This window comes from Folsomia candida, unplaced genomic scaffold (assembly GCF_002217175.1).
Source record: "Folsomia candida strain VU population unplaced genomic scaffold, ASM221717v1 Fcan01_Sc012, whole genome shotgun sequence".
Taxonomy (NCBI): Eukaryota; Metazoa; Arthropoda; class Collembola; order Entomobryomorpha; family Isotomidae; genus Folsomia; species Folsomia candida.
The window spans coordinates 1,543,596-1,558,876 of record NW_019091204.1 but is presented as its reverse complement, the minus strand read 5'-3'; the positions used below and the strand labels follow the sequence as shown (position 1 = coordinate 1,558,876).

At 36.2% G+C, this 15,281-nt stretch overlaps 4 long non-coding RNA genes across 4 annotated transcripts; 1 reads left to right on the top strand and 3 right to left on the bottom strand.

Annotated features, from left to right (window-relative positions):
• Positions 1 to 617: 617 nt before the first annotated feature.
• Positions 618 to 3,771, bottom strand: LOC110855398. The gene is made up of 3 exons (XR_002548457.2): positions 3,653 to 3,771; positions 3,116 to 3,198; positions 618 to 933 (listed from the first exon to the last, which is right to left on the bottom strand). It is a non-coding gene; the product is annotated as an uncharacterized LOC110855398 (long non-coding RNA).
• Positions 3,772 to 11,690: 7,919 nt separating this feature from the next.
• Positions 11,691 to 12,287, bottom strand: LOC110855370. Its single transcript, XR_002548445.2, has 2 exons — positions 12,114 to 12,287; positions 11,691 to 11,998 (listed from the first exon to the last, which is right to left on the bottom strand). It is a non-coding gene; the product is annotated as an uncharacterized LOC110855370 (long non-coding RNA).
• A 420-nt stretch (positions 12,288 to 12,707) lies between these two features.
• LOC110855347 lies at positions 12,708 to 13,575 on the top strand. The gene is made up of 4 exons (XR_002548442.2): positions 12,708 to 12,722; positions 12,792 to 12,849; positions 12,925 to 13,187; positions 13,284 to 13,575. It is a non-coding gene; the product is annotated as an uncharacterized LOC110855347 (long non-coding RNA).
• Positions 13,576 to 14,185: 610 nt separating this feature from the next.
• LOC110855372 lies at positions 14,186 to 15,280 on the bottom strand. The gene is made up of 2 exons (XR_002548446.2): positions 14,544 to 15,280; positions 14,186 to 14,426 (listed from the first exon to the last, which is right to left on the bottom strand). It is a non-coding gene; the product is annotated as an uncharacterized LOC110855372 (long non-coding RNA).
• Between the last annotated feature and the right edge of the window lies 1 nt (position 15,281).

Here is a 15,281-nt window from a genome sequence, read left to right as displayed (position 1 = left end):
CTCGTGTCAGTCTCCACAAACGAATACAATTGTACCGAAGTCTACAAGTATTAGAGAAAAAGTTTAATCAGATCTTATCAACCCGCGTGATCCCTGCGACCCTCATTGCTACCCCCATACTGCAAATATTCTGCACCTTCGTGCTCATCAAACTCTCGGATTTTCTCCCTCCACAGGGATATTCGACCTATCCGTTCGCCATCTTCACTTGCTTCACAGTCTGCATGGTTTTTGAAACATTTGCGGCACAACTTTTTGTCAACTCGGAACAACTTTATGTCGACTGGAAGAAGGAGACAAGGTTGACGAAGGTGAATGGAAGGCGAATTAGATCCTTACAGCCGATGAGGATAAAAGTTGGGAGTAATTTCATCGACAGAGGGACGGCGTTGGTAACCCAGGATTTTTGTATTAATCAGACAGTCAGCCTGCTTCTTATGTAAATAAATAAGTTGTCAAATAAACCGTGCCGTTATTAAAACGTGCATCAAATAATTCAACTATATCAACATACATAAATGCCAATCTATCCAAATTACTCGGAACACACAGCATCTCTGATTTAAATGATAACAATCACAATATTGTATGAATTAAAGGTCAAACGTGACAAATAATTGAACATAACTGACAAGTTAAACAAATTTATTTATGCATAATAATTATTTTTTTTTAATTTGCGATGGAAACTATTACACCATGATTTTCAATTATTAATTCCGCTAAATCTTCAAATTTACAATGGCCCGCATGTGCAAGTGCGCATAGCCGTTGTACCGTGATACCTGCACGAGAAACCTTCACACGTGGTTTCGAAATAATTGTCAGGAGAGTCCCAAATAAAGCAAGATGCCTTAACCTCTAGAATAGTATCGCACCACAGAAAGTCGCCACGATTGCGTTCACAAGCGTCCTCCAAATCTTTACAGAATCCTAGAAAATAAAACAACATCATAAAATGAAATTAGTTGTCCAAAAATTATGTCACGGATGAGCTGGGTGTGGGGGTCAAAGTTTTAAAAGACTTTTAAAATACGTAAACGCACACACTTAGAAACCCAGTATTAAAATGTCAAACGGTATTCATATATGATTAGTGGTAATGATAAGTAATGCCGCGTAATAATGGGTCGCTTGTAGAGTTTTTTTTAAGTCGGTGGGAAATTTTTACGGACCCCTATATAATTTTAAAATCGGTAACAATCTTAAGACTTATAATTCAATATGCACATACATACATACAGTCAATGGAACAAGTATTGGCAACACCAACACAAGCTAAATAAAATTGGCTATAACTTTGGCATGCATTATCAAATTAGCATGAAAATTTGTACGCATTTAGCAAATCTAATGTAGTGTTCGATTATAATCATGTTTCTGATTTAAATCTAGTAAACATAACACAATCCTGATTTTGACCCCAACTAGTCAGATGCAAACCTGCAAAAAGTATTGGCAACATGTGGCCAAATTAATTACTCGAAACAATTTTCTTAACCATCTTCCACATTTCGTTATGGTAAGTTAATTAGGTGGCAAAATATGAGATTAGCTACATTTTAAGTCTACAGTTGTGTTGTCTGGAGCCAAAATGGCGACACCAAACGAGCTGTATTTGGCGCGGCGAGAAATAATCATGCCTCTTTCACAAAAACGCTTTACTATCGAAAAATCAAAGAGAAGATATACTTTTCCATATTTACTATTGAATACGTAGCAAAGAAATATAGAATGATAATCTCAGTTTCTACTTTTCGATGATGCGGAGGAATTAGGTCACCTACGCCCAAAATCTACTGATGAATCAAGCAACATGTCACTTGAGATCGGAAGATTTTAGCCCCCAAATCCATGTCGAATTGCAGTACCAACTGTGGGGCAAACATATCATTCAATTTGGTGATCAATTAAAAATTATGCCTTGGGGTTTCAGGCTCCAGTAGCCCGACCGATGCGAGAGTCCCCAAAGCGAACCACCTCAATAAATCGGAATGGGCTAAATATCGCCCTAAATAGAGTTCCGATCAATGAAAAAGGGCCTACTGGTCCGACATAGGCATATTTTACTTATTCGGAGCTCATTAATTGGTTCAGGTCTGACGGATGCAATAAAAGGCTCAGAAATACTAAAACGTTCGTATGACAGTTTAACACATAGGAGGATCGATTATGGTTTGGGGTTAAATGACTAGATGGCGGCGTGTTTACCTGGTCATTATCGATAAAATTATGACCAGGAAGGTGTTGTCAATCATTCCAAACGATAATTTGAAATCATTTAACAAAAACCTGACCTAGGAAAAAATTTCATATTCCAAAAATGCAGTGACCCCAAACATGTAGCCAAATTAACGATGGAAGTTTTTGGAGACCGAAAAGGTTAAGATTCTTTCGTTGGCTACACAGTCTCCTGATGTGATTCTGATTGTCCGGGTTGAGAAAAGAGAGACCGATGGGAAACCACTAGTCGAAAAACGAGCGTGTCAAAAGTTTAAAAGAACTGTGGGCAACCATATAAAAAAACGTTATATAGGAACTTGTCGAATAAATTCCACAGCCTATTTCTGCTCTTATTGCTTCGAGGGGACGTGCCACATAATACTAGAAGCACTTTGTCGCAGTAAAATTGTCGTTTCATTGCTCAATGATTTTTTAAGTTAGAGGGTGCCAATACTTTTTGTGGGTTAATTTCGCAAATTTTCCAGCAAATTATTTAAAACCTGCGTTAATCTAATTTTAATCAGTAAAACATGATTATAATCGAAAACTACATTAGATTTGCTAAATGCGTACAAATTTTCATGCTAATTTGATAATGCATGCCAAAGTTATAGCCAATTTTATTTAGCTTGTGTGGGTGTTGCCAATACTTGTTCCATTGACTGTATTTTCATATATGCTCTTTCCTAGCATTTATTTGGTAATATCTAACTTTCTACCGGATTGGTACGAGCCTGGTTGGGAATGATAAACTTTTTATTACCATGACATTACTAAAAGATCATTTCCGTTATTAGCGTTCCGATAGAATCATATACATACATACATATGTGCTCTGATTTCTAATGATTTAATTATTTAGTACCAGTTTTCTAAGAGTGTATTTACAGACCTGCTGGTTGACCTTGTGCAACCAATGCGACAAGAAGAATGACGAGAAACAGCATCGTTGACTTCATGGTGTCGCGGATTTTTCTGCAAGTGGGGAGGAAATAATTTATGCATGACATTTATGTACATATATACACACTTGCCATACATATGTACTCTCCATCCAGATAGGATTGAACTTTTACAGAAATTGAGAATTCTTAGAAACTACGCCACTGCTCGTCTAAAAGATCCCCGTCAGCATTATTTGAGGGAATTTGAGGCAGATAGTATCGTAGTTTCTCAGAATTCTTAATTTCTGTAAAAGTTCAACCCTGCGTGGATGGAGAGTATGTATGTACCAACAATCTTGAGAAAATTACTAAACCCGGTGTTACTCTACCGCCTTGGTGATAATTTAGTAATAAATTAATACTATTTACATGCAGGGTACATATGTAATTTCATATAAATTCGTAATTAACTGTAAAGCTATAGCTTTACTATAAAGCATTCTTAAGAACAGAAAGTTAAGGAAGAGTGTGATACTTTTTTTTACCTCTTAAGACCAAATTCAATCTTATTTAGGGAGCGTTCGTTGTTATTGTTGAGTTGTTACTGACAAACCTTTAGTAATATCGGATCGCTTTTATAGACGGGTGAACGCTGCAATCACCCATAATCTGAGGTATAAATACAATCCTCCGGAATCCGCATTATGTATCGTGAAGAATTACAAACGATTCATTAATCTCTCATAAAAATGGGTTTAACGTGCATATTTCTTTCCTACATTTAGTAATTGGCGAACTCTTTCCGTACATACATATGCAGGGAAACGTTTTCGTCGTGATAAGCAGGATTAAGGTTAATTTAGGTAAGTGCTGGATTAATTATAATCGATGAAATTACTGATACGTAAAGAGACGAATACGGTATACGCCCAGATTGAATATTCACAGAGGGAACGCACGTCATCAAGAAGGCTGGATGTGGGTTTAGGTAGCATAATTTACTCGTGCTAAGCTTAACATGTCAGGATAGGGAAGAGGTAGAAGAGTGGTCTAAAACTCGGCGATTTTTCGATTACGTCATGTATGGATGTTCCCAGAGTGCTTACCCTGAGTTAGGCGTGGTTTTTTTATTATTACATAGTTGCTGAATTTCTCAAGTACGCAGATAACCATGCATTTATTACATACATACTGTTGCTTTGTAATCCTGTCAATAACACAGAGTATTTATTAATGGGTAATAAAATAGATCTCTAACAAGCATAAAACTTTTATATAATTTGAGAATCCTTTGCCGTCCTCAATGTTTACGTGGTGACCCACGGAATTAATTGTAGGTTTGGATTAATGTGTGAAGGACTTAATTAATGAATGATTGCAAATGAATAAGTATTCTTCTTATCAAAAATCACGATTGGTCCGCAATCGCATAGATTATCTGTGTATTTAAAGGTGTTTTCCCCATTAATAGATTAATGGATTATTTTACGCCGCCGATAAATCTCATTTCCTATTCCTACAACATTGGGGCGCCGCGCCGCCACGCCGCCGAAAAATCTTTCAAAATTGGCGCCGCCGCCGCCGATAAATTGGTCGGCGTTGACCTCTGAAACAGCCCTACTAACAATGGAGAATTATACTATGGATTTAGTAGCCAGTAATAAAAATGGACGAAGCTTTTATCCACATAACGCTATTAATTTTTTCCATATCGTGTAATTGGCCAACTCGTTGCATACCTTAGTGTTCTCGTCGTGGTAATAAGGATTAAGATTATTTTTGTGTCGGCTTAATTTGGAAGGGATTAAACTAATAAAACTTGAGAAGAAGATACATACGTTTTAACCTTTTATAGATACATAAATTCATTGTTCAAAGGAGTAGTTGCTTACTCAGGCGGTGTGGTTACTGATTAGTTGCTAAATTTGCCAGGTAAGCAGGTAGATAATCTAAATGGTTGCACGTAAGCCTGCCAATAACTGTGAATTGTTGCACTCTTAGAAATCCAATATTAAAATAATTCCAATCAGTATTCATACACATTTGGTTCTACCAAAGCGATATTGAATCAATACCACTTTGGTAGAACCGTATACATACATACCGTATCAATACAATTGATTATTAATCTCGCGCAGTAATTGTTCGGTATTAAAGTTTTGCCGTATTGATGACACATTTTAAGAATTGGATTAACTTAAATGCTAAGCTGGAGTAACTTTACTACTGATAAATCAATATCTGCCAGTGAGAGTTCGATTTATGGTGCTACCGCAGTTGCCGAAACACCAGGGGGGGCGAAAACCGGGAATAGAGGCTAACTTCTAAAAAAAACCGTGAGAGCAACCGTTACAGTGGGAGGACCGTTTTATAGTTCTTGGTCCCAATCTTCCGGAATATTCTCGTTTGCCGTGACAAATATGTATGTACATATGTAAATCGAACCCACGCCTGCCTACTTGACTATTCCAGACTTCTAACAATGTCCGTAATCCTGGCACTAACTAGGGATACCCTTTCTATGATAGTTGAAAAATGAGTTCTAATTTAACTTTTTGCATGCACCATGATATGTTTTGATTGCAAAGTGCAAACATTTTTCTGCAAAACCAATTTGCCAATTTTTTAATAGCCTTCAAAGTTGGCGAAAGTGGGGGTGGATTAGGCGGAGTGGGAGCGTGTGGAGATGGGGGCGGTCGTGCCCGCCACTATACACGAACCACCTGTGACGGTCATTATGATCTGTGTGACGCAAGGAAATCCATCAGTAACTTATGTTTGATAAATTTAGTAACTTATGTTTACTTGAAATTTAATTAATTGTAATAACTAAGAAACTTCACTTAACTAAGAAAACTTAGTTAAGTGAATTAAAAAAAAATGATGCATGTTGATGGCATTGTGCGAAGTGGTACGATCAGTTTGCCCAGTTTGCGCACCAAATACTTATATCCTGTTGTTATTTTAGTCATCAGCTCTTTCTCTTTTGTTAAAAATTCTCTGAAAATTGTTCAATTAAGTAATCATATTAGCAATTACCACACTAAATATGGCGAAAATCATTAAAGTGTGCGAATTATTACTAGAATTAGTAAAACTAAAATATGACACCGCTGGAGTACCTATAATTGACAGTGGTTTAAATCTAAACGACTTAGCAAGTGAAGGACTGATTTTAATCGAAAATTTACTTTTTAAATTAAATTTTTCAACCAGTACATTTGAAACGCTCGATGCATTAGAAATTGCCAGTGACGATGAAATTAACATTTACGGTGACAGTGCTGATCAAACCGACACAAGTTCCGAAGAATCGTCATCGCAGGAATGGGAGATTGAAAGTATCGAACGCAATAATTATAATCTCGAGGAAATGATAAAGATGGGGGCACGACCGCCCCCATCTCCACACGCTCCCACTCCGCCTAGTCCACCCCCACTTTCGCCAACTTTGAAGGCTATTAAAAAATTGGCAAATTGGTTTTGCAGAAAAATGTTTGCACTTTGCAATCAAAACATAGGATGGTGCATGCAAAAAGTTAAATTGGAACTCATTTTTCAACTATCATAGAAAAGGTATCCCTAATAAGTGAACCAATTAATATTTAGGTAAATATTATTGGGCAATTAAATGGGCCCCTGCCTGAACATGCATAACGCTTTAATATATGTAATTGGTGAAACCTTTACCTACGTCAATGTTTACGTCGTGACGTATAGAATTACTGACATCAAAAATTACATTAAGGGGTTGGATTAATTTGACTAATGAATCTGAAAGTGCCGATCGTTCAATCAAAGGATTAAGCTAATTATGATAATATGTATGTAAATACCAGAAAAACGGTTATCAGCAAGAGCACAAATGCATAAGTGTTACTCTTATCAAAGTTCAAGATCAAATGGCATTGATATTTTTTTGGCGTTTCTCCATTAAAGTGTTAAAACTTGTAAAATTAAGTAGATACAAACCTACATAAATATAAGCATAATTTTACACACATAACCTGTTATAAATGTGGCCGATATTTTCAGCATTTACATACATCCACATCGTAAGGATATGAATCGAATTTAACAAATTTGAGTTTTAATTAAAATTTTTACATACATATGTAATAAAAAACGTACGAAAATTCATACCATCAATATATTGTTAAAAACGGTGAATTGTCACGGGTGAGATTATGTAATTTAAAAGGAGTCACCATATCAAATCGTTAACTTACAAATTTTTTAAGAAGGTAAATACTCAATACATCATGATACAATGCAGTTACGACAATGGGCTAGTTTGACCTTAAAATTTATAAGAATATTGTGACTAACAAGAAGTATTATTTTGTACGAAAAAAACAATTGGCGTTATTAACCTGTAGAAAAAGAAATAGGATAAGGACATATGTCACTGTGTATGCACCCTATACTGTGTGTACTAACAATGGAGGTCTCCCAACGTATGCTCACAGATTTGGATCAAATTGGTGTCAATCGATCACAAATATAATTAGTATGAAATTTGCAAATGGCACTATCTGCCAATGCGCAGGTTTGGCGGAGATATTTGCATCCAAAGCGGGATAAATGCGCAGCAAATTTGGAAATTGAAAAATTTGCCACCCTTGAGGGTGCGTTTTCTCCTCCTTTTATGCAAATATATCCGCCAAACCTGCGCATTGGCAGATGGTTCCATTTGCAAATTTCATACTAATTATATTTGTGATCGATTGACACCAATTTGATCCAAATCTGTGAGCATACGTTGGGAGACCTCCATTGTTAGTTGAAACCAACGGTGACAGTCTTTTGGAATCCAGTTGCATTAAACTATTTAAGATCCCCCAGGAATAGGCAACCTTAAAAATTCAATTAGACCTTCCCACTACGACGAAAATAGATACTTGTCACAAACTACTCAAAATAGCAATATTTTCTTAGGAAGAGTTATAAACATTTATAGGCCTACACAACTGTACGTATGTAATCAAAATCACCTTTGACGATACCAATTCCAGGTAAAACCATTTATTTCAATAATTTGCACACGAGGCACATGTCACTCCATTCAAGAAAGGATTTCCCTTAATTCTGCAATTTAAATATGCAACCAACACTCGGATATATGTATGTACGTTTAATTCGCCTCTATGTCACTTGAATGTGCGATTACATAAATATGTGCCATGTATCGTGATTCGTTGGAAAGTACGGCGACAATCGTTGAAAAACCAGTTATGTACTCAAAAGTATTATTATCTACTACGAATTGGCAACCTTAAAAATTTAATTGGACCTTCCCACCACTACGAAAATAGATAATTGTCACAAAATAGCAAAGTTTTCTTTGAGTTATGTATCAAAATTTATGGATGGACGACACTTAACCGACGTTATTGTTCGATAAAACCATTCAGTTCAATAATTTTCACAGCAGGGGCACACCACTCCAATCAAGAAAGAGTTTCAATCAATTTTGAATTATAAATATTCAACCTAGATACATGAATGTATGTGGGTCCGTGTGGGTACCCCGTATTGTGAATGGTTGAAAGGATCGGTCACAGCCAACGAGAAACCGTTACATTATCATGGCAGGACACCATTACAAATTTAATTCTACGTTTCCAAGTAATTGACGCAAAATGGCAACATATGGGTAATTTGAACGTTTGAGAACGTCCATATATTACGTGATTAAAAAAGCAGATTTTTTTTTACTACCCACCCATCCCTTCACTATCCTACTCACGTCGATCTTACCATACGTTAGGCGACCCAAAACCATCCATCCACCTTTTTGAAGACTTAATATATGGACGTCCCGTTTATGGAGGTGCGACGTTTTACGTTACCAAAATCGAGTAGGACGATACTTGTTCTAAAAGTATAAAACAATTCAGATGAATAATTTGCACACCAATCCAACATTCCTCGAACCTGCTCCGAATTTCAGTTAACTTTGCAGTGGAAGAGCTGGGATGTGAATTTTTTAAATTTTTTGCATTCTCCCTTTGTACCATTTCTAGCATCGGTTTACATACTTCCGGTTTTTTGTTTCTTCATAATAGACAGTCACACTTGTGAAAAAATCATGGAATTTTTATTTTATAAAAAAAATTAGCATTTGAAAATCTTTGTTTCTTTTTCATTTCTCAGTCTATATGAGGACCTGGCGGGTATTAAATTTTTACCCGGATTAGACAAACTAAATAAGTAAGTGACCAATATCTACGTTTAGAATTCCACGTACTCTAGTCTAAAATTTCGCCTACTTTTCAAACTGCAAGCAATGTTGGAACTTTATTAATTTTTAATTCAACGTTTCCAAACACGAAGAATAAAAATCGGCAAACAGTGACCAGTTCACAATTCTGCGGGTTACAACTTTCGAAATTGTCACTCATCGAATTTAACATTCGAGTAACAAAATTTTCGAAAAACATGTTGCACGATCACATTAAAACAATAAAATGGAGCCTTAACGCTATCTCGCACCTGCGCGGTTTTCCCATCGAATGGAACAATTCTGTCCAACGCGTCACCCAGATCAAAATCCGATGCAGGTTAATCATCCCAAAAATTGTGCAAATCCTGCAAATCGGCTACTTTGGATTGATCACGGTTATCTTGTACAGCCAGTACAAGGCGGGCTGCGTGTACACCATGCTGGCCAATATTTTCATGTGGCTGGTTACTTTGATCCTATGCCTTTGGGGGATGGGGATAGAGTTGGCCAAAAAGGCGGGGGTTCTCCTGAACACGATGATCGATTTTGAAAAGTGGCTTAGAAACACGTTTCCGGAGATGGATATTCTTCCAGAGAAGAAAAATTCTTGGAAGTCGATAACTAACAGGTACATAATCATGATTTGATTTTTTGTTCAAATAAGACTTTCCGCCACAAGCTTTGTATGTACTTAGTGTACAAGTTTTCTAAAATTATATTGCGATACGAAAATACTTATTGAATACACTCCATGTTATTTCCAACATTATTGAATTGGTATATATCCTCCAATTTTGACAGAAATCAACGCAACACCATTTTCCGCCGACTTTTACCTTTCATGAGTATAATGTCTCCCGTGATGGGAATCACCAGAATGAGACGGCTTCTTGTAAACCCATGTAATCCGCCCTACTTGGGCTATTTGCTCGGGTATTGTTCCAGTTGTCAGGAACAACTTGTTCCAAACGATGCCCTGGTATGGAATCTGGTAAAATTCATGGTTCTACTTGTGGAAGGATATCACAACGCGGTACAAACCTGGAGAGGATTTTTCCTCTTGATTAACGTCACCATCCTCGGTACCGGATGCATGCTCGACTATCTGGACGTATTGAAGAGGTAATTTTTATGCATTTGGCAAAATCAACCGGTATTTAAGGAATTTTCGTCCCAAATTATAGCTAGGTGTTGCAAGAATTTTGTTACATACCACTTTTTCAAATATCGAAAGCACTACAATTGCTTTCTTAAGTCTTATAATGCACATTTTTATTTAAAGAACAACCAAATTGATAATCATATATATACATTTGGTAAAATAGAATGGAGAATCCCATCGCCCGGGTCACCCTGACCAGACGAATACAATTATACCGGAGCCTGCAAGTATTTGAGAAAAAATTTAATCATTCCTTATCAACCCGCGTGATCCCTACGACCCTCATTGTGGCCCCCATATTGCAGATATTCTGCACCTACGTGCTCATAAAATTGTCCCACCGGCTCCCTTCACAAGGATACTTGACATATCCTTTCGCCATCTTCACCTGCTCCAAGGTGTGCATTATCTTTGAGACATTTGCGGCACAACTTTTCGTCAATTCAGAAAAACTGTATGCCGACTGGAAGAAGGAGCCGGGATTGTTGAAGGTAAATCGTAGAAGACTTCGGTCCCTGCAACCGATGAGGATGAAAGTCGGGAGTAATTTCATTGACAGAGGGACAGCGTTGGTTACGCAGGATTTTTGTATTAATCAGACAGTTAGCTTGCTTCTTCTGTAAATATTTAAATAGTTAATTTGTTCATATTAATTGTTGAGTAATGTCAATCAATTAAAAATTAGTCTATCAACCAAATACCAAACATTTCATGTTGATTAAACCAATTGTTCAATCAATTAATTAACTCTGGATTACACGCTTATAAATTGTAAAGCTGTGTGTCGCATGGCGTGTGGGTCAATTGAATCGATGCTTGTTAATAGTTAGAATATTAAGCATTAATATACAAATACATTGATTAGTAATTTATTTGCCAAAAGGTGCTTAACCATTTTTCCTACCTACCTACATATATAATTTGCCTACCAACAATAATAAATAACTTGACTGAATAAGACACACAATCATAATCTTGAATGGTAGTTACCCTTAAGTTATTCAAAGAATAAATGTGATCGTAGTAAATTTTTGGAAGTGTAGAAACTAAATGTATATTCAGTATACCATTACATGTGTTTGGTACACGAGTTTATGCAACATGCCACTCTGTTTAATGCACAAAATTATCATACCAAATATCAGACAATTTTGTTTCGCCCTGGTCCCAAGAAATGTATAATTCCATTTCCAAGTTTTTATAAATACGAGAGTTTATTAATATTTAATTTCCAGTTATATATCATAAATTTATTGACAAATTCATAAATCTAATTTGGTACTATTTAAATTGTTAGAACAATTAAGTAAGTGGCCAATTATGTAATACAATCATTAATAACTTTTTCATACATAACATTGATATTTTTTCAGTGCAAATATTTTTGCCAATAAATTAGCGACAATTTCCATATGGAAGGCTGGCTTGTTGACTGCAAAAACCGCTGCAACAATTCCCCCAACTCGCGTCGGCTTTGCAGGGCTGCCCGGAAGCGATGCAGGCCTGAAAATACAAAAAATAAGAATATTTTATTTCAATATTTTTAATAAATTGTAGTCCAACTTTAATTTCTTATAAATGACGCTTAATAAAAACTCTGCCCAAAATTTTTACGTACCTGTGCAACGCTGAGAATAGCCAAAAATCCCAGGAGCAAGACGACCCCCTTCATTACCAAGTTTCCGTTGAAATCCATTGGACTTAAGGAGCTCTTTTATTCGCCATTTAAAATATGATAAAAGTTTGTTTAACTTTCCCTGTGAAATGGAGGATCGATATAATTTTGGTTTGGGCAAATCTGGTCTATTTATACGAAATCATCTCTCACAAGATTTTGCGTTCGTTCAATGAGGTGAAATTTCTCGGAAATTCTTACGCACAAGTGTAACCTACAAGTTGTGAATAAACAACCATTTCTAAGAAATCGAGGCACATTTTATGTAAGGGACTGTGCAGAATGTACATATGTGATAGATTTGAGGTGGTAGGGGTAAAGGCATCCTTTCCTTTCTATGGTAATTATAACATGGGGCTTATAAATAGGTCACACATGGGGGTGGGGGTATAAATTTCCTGAAAATCGATGACATGCTTTATGTACAGCCCCTAGTTGCAACAAGTGAAATAGGCTTGTTTTTTCGCGATATGTTAGCCTTACGAAGCAGTGCAGTGATGGGACAGGTGACGCTGGGTGATGCTAAACCTGTTCTGACAGACAAGACCTTAGGTAATACATATGTACATACATGTGGTATTTTATGTACTTACATGTATTTTTTCTGTTAATATGTTACAGCTTTGCAACATGTACATACAAAAGATGCACGTGCAGTTGGACAGGTGAATAATACAGAGTATGTACAAACTTTGACAATTTAAAAGTTATAAACAAGCAATTCCACGAAATCTTAGAATTCTTGGAAACTCAGGTGACGTAAATGAGGTACCGGCTCGTTCGATATGACGGAGGAATGGAGATCATTTTATATAAAAGGGACGCAGAATTCTAAAATTTTCATACAGAGGACATTTACTACTGGGTGATAAATACATATTCACATTTCTGAAAATAAATTTTCAAAAAACTGACGCCATGGTTTCCGCCAAAATTAATTTCCTCGTTTTCGTCGTGGCTGTAGCTGTCCTGGTGGACGTGATGGCTTCCCCCATTGACCAAGATGGCGAAATTGTTGTAAGTTTTTTTAGAAATTTTATTTTAGACTGAAATTCATATCTATTTGTTTTTTATATGTATGAGATAAATTTTTAAAAATAATAATTTTTGCAGGATGCCCCAACCCCGATTCGTGTAAAGAGGTCGTGTCTCGGTAAGGACGCAAAATGCCAAGCTGACGGAAGTCTGGGCAATTGCTGTTCCGGATACTGCCACCAATGGGCCGGGTACAGCCATGGATTCTGCACCTAAATATTTATTTGTAGTGTCAGAGCAGAATTTAATAAAGAATTTACATAAAATTATTAATATGTCGACATAATCTGAACATTTAATAAACTATTATTTAAGTGTAATAATACTGTATTGAGGTGATGTTTGAAATATAAACGGGGTATTTATTACAAGTTCGTGTGTTCTCATCGCAACATGACTTTGCAAATTTTTATGAACTATCTAAGTAAATTTTAGATGGATTAGTAACGTTGTAAATATTTCATTTCTTAACAATTTGCGTCATTTTGCTTGAAGCTTAAGTATTATCTACACTATAAATAAAAGTTGTACTAAATTTACCAAAGTAAAAAAAGAGGATCACACACATCAATTTTGTAAGATACATCCAACCGTTGGGAAAATTTTGCTCAATGGGTATTACTTAACCTGGGGGATTGTGCAGAAAGCGTGTGCTCGATTTGAAGGGTAAAGGCATCGATGCATATGAGCGTTTAGGTGTCAACACGGGGGGTCAAAATTTCCAGAAAATCGATAGCATACTTTATGTATGTATGTATGACCACTTGGGAAAGTACATCAATTTTCCACAACTTTTAACCGTTTTCGTTTGTCATAGTCCGCGCAAAAATTACTCAAATGATAAAAAATCCTCTCTTAAAAAAAACACAAAAGTCATTTCTTTCACCCGAAATGCATAATTCCATTTTCAAGTTTTTAAAAATAATAGAATTTATTAGTAAATAATTTATCATGAATTAATTGCCAAATTCATAAATAAGTCTAATTTGGTACTAATCAAATTGTTTTAATAATTAAGTGAGTGGCCAATTATGTAAGAAATATAATCATTAATAACCTTTCCATAAATACATAACATCCATCTTTTTATAGTGCATATTTGTTTGCCAAAAATTAGCGACAATTTCCATATGGAAGGCTGGCTTGTTGACTGCAAAAACCGCTGCAACAATTCCCCCAACTCGCGTCGGCTTTGCAGGGCTGCCCGGAAGCAATGCAGGCCTGAAAATACAAAAAATAAGAATATTTTATTCCAATATTTTCAATAAATTGTGGTTTAAGTTTAATTTCTTATAAACTATACGCTATTAAAAGAAACTGCCAAAAATTTTAACCTACCTGTGCGACGCTGAGCATGGCCAAAAATCCTAGGAGCAAGACAACCCCCTTCATTACCAAGTTTGCGCTGAAATCCATCGGACTTAAGGAGCTATTTTATTCTTGATTTAAACTGCAATAGTTAGTTTTATTTTCCCTTATGAAAAGGAGGATCGACATAATTTCGATCTGGGCAAATCTTATCTATTTATACGAAATCATCTCTCACAAGATTTTGCGTGAGGTAAAATTTCTTGGAATCTGTTACACACATGTGCATACCCTACAAGATGTGAATAAACAACCATTTCCAAGAAATCGAGGCAAGCTTTATGGAAGATGACTGTGCAGAATGCCTGTGATAGATTTGAAGGGGTAAGGGTAAAGGCATCTTATGCTTTCCATGACGATTATGACATGCTGCTTAGAAATAGGTTACACAGGGGGGTGGGGGGGTCCAAATTTCCTGAAAATTGACCACATGCTTTATGTACACCCCCTAATTGCAACAAGTTAAATAGGTTTGTTTTTGTCGATATCTCAGGCTAAGTTTCTTTGCCTTACGAAGCAGTGCAGTGATGGGATAGGTGATGCTAAACCTGTTCTGACAGACAAGACCTCAGGTAATATGTTCATAGACACAAGAAACACATTGTGTTTCTTATGTATGTTACATATTGTAACATGCAAAAAAGATGCATGTGCACATGGGCAGGCAAATGGTCAGGTACAAACTTTGAGATTTGAAAAGCTGTAAAC